The 1,845-nt window shown below is 41.8% G+C and overlaps 1 long non-coding RNA gene across 1 annotated transcript in view; it reads right to left on the bottom strand.

Annotated features, from left to right (window-relative positions):
• LOC116703148 (uncharacterized) overlaps nt 1-1,845 on the bottom strand; it is a 12,481-nt gene that overhangs the window by 5,605 nt on the left and 5,031 nt on the right. The window lies entirely within an intron of this gene.

Here is a 1,845-nt window from a genome sequence, read left to right as displayed (position 1 = left end):
AGATTATAGTGAACTAGTGTGTGTTGGGCGCTAGTATGCTACGGTTAGCCACCTTGTCTTGGCTAGTTACGTAGAAAGCCGTACGGATTTTGACCAGCTCACATACATCTCACTCAAAACAGCATGGATAGTTTTTTTCCAAGTCTGTATGCGTGTGGAAGCACCGGAGACACAAAATAACACCCCAAATCTCAGAAAAAGTGATTTTTTTCATTATATATATATATAAACTTTAAGCGACAACAAAGCCATTGTTACTGTTTCTAATCTCACTCAGTATGTTGGGTTGGAAACTGGAGAGTTGCTGGTTCAAGTCCCTTTACGGACAAAAGTATGGTGGTGTACTAAAAGCTGGAGAGGTGCCAGTTTTACTGGGCACTGCCAAGGCGCTCTTTGAGCCTGTCCATCAACAGCTGCAGCCGCTTCTCCCTCGCAGGTTATTAGTATAAATTATTATTTCTTGGTGAAGCCCTTTGCAGCACAATCCTCCAGGAGAATCCCTGCGAGATACAATTTGATTTAACAGTCATCTATTTCTCTGGATACCTGTGTTGAGAAACTGTTCCATTTCATAATTTTAAATTTTCATTTCATCATCTGTATATATAATCGTGACGTGGACGTACTCAACTCAAAAACTAGGCTCAGGATGAAGAACAAAGGCTCATTACGAGACCCAGCCACAATTATGAATGCATATGAATTCAATTTGAAATCAAATTAATGTAGCTGCAGAATATGAGGCCATCATCAATGCTGAAAAGGCTCACTGGGAGGAAGGGAGAAATGGACGGGTGAGAAAAGAAAGGATGCTTTAGGGGAGAGGCAGAGAGAGAACCAATGAACAGCAGCACTTGACTGTCTGTTGAGCCTGAGGAGACTGATTACAGTGCTAAGTGGAGGTGAACGTCTCTCAGCCCTAAAATGGAAATGAGACCCAACAATGGACGCAGACGGATCGGACAGATGGGGAACAAGGAGTGAGAAAAGGTTAAAAAAAAAAGAAATGACAAAGACATTTCATTTTCACCGGAAGAAAATAATACTGGAACTACAAGCACATAGTAAAAAACATCAGATAAAAGGAATCCTCCAAGCTTGGGCAGTGTTGGCATTGAGGCATAAAAATATGTCATATGGTTACAATGAAACTACACTGAGATATTCCTTCTATTTATTTCCTCCCTGCAGGAACATTTACTAAAAAACACTAAACACTATGTGCAAAGTGACCTTGGTGCTGCTTTATGGCGTATCCAAGCAAAGAAAGTATTTGGGAAATGACAGGGATTTTTTTAATGAACATTTTTGACCAGAATGCAATGAAGCTGTAACCATAACAACGGCTCTGCTAATAATGAGGTAGCTGTCAGAAGGCCTGCCTACCTTTGTCTGTGAACGAAAACAGGATAAAAAGATGGGACTGAGTTCTTTTGATTTTACCGGATAAATGGGACTACCGCTGGAAAATGATGAACCTTTGTTACTTTACATTGTGTCAAAATGGAAGATGACGACTGGGTGCTGGGTTCCTGGTGCGTGAGGGGGCATCATTTCCTCAAATACATGCTTAGTCTGCTCATGTTTAATCTATCCACAGAGAAAACCGTTGTTTTCATTCAAGTGACAACTTTCAGTTTGGGCAAGTCAGTTGGTCAGTGTCATAGCCATTAGTCTATATCCACAACGTTCCACTTCTGGGATTCCTCCGTTGCTCCCAGGAATTCCGCTGGGTGTCCTTCTTTTCGGCCGGATGTCCATTACCTTCCTCTTTCTTTGTGTTGGCATTAAACTCCGACGGATTCATGGGGACTATGGTAAACTGCTCCTCAGATCTCTGCAGGG

Source organism: Etheostoma spectabile, chromosome 15, assembly GCF_008692095.1.
Source record: "Etheostoma spectabile isolate EspeVRDwgs_2016 chromosome 15, UIUC_Espe_1.0, whole genome shotgun sequence".
NCBI classification, from domain to species: domain Eukaryota; kingdom Metazoa; phylum Chordata; class Actinopteri; order Perciformes; family Percidae; genus Etheostoma; species Etheostoma spectabile.
The sequence above is the reverse complement of the archived record's forward strand: the minus strand, read 5'-3'. Positions and strand labels throughout refer to the sequence as shown.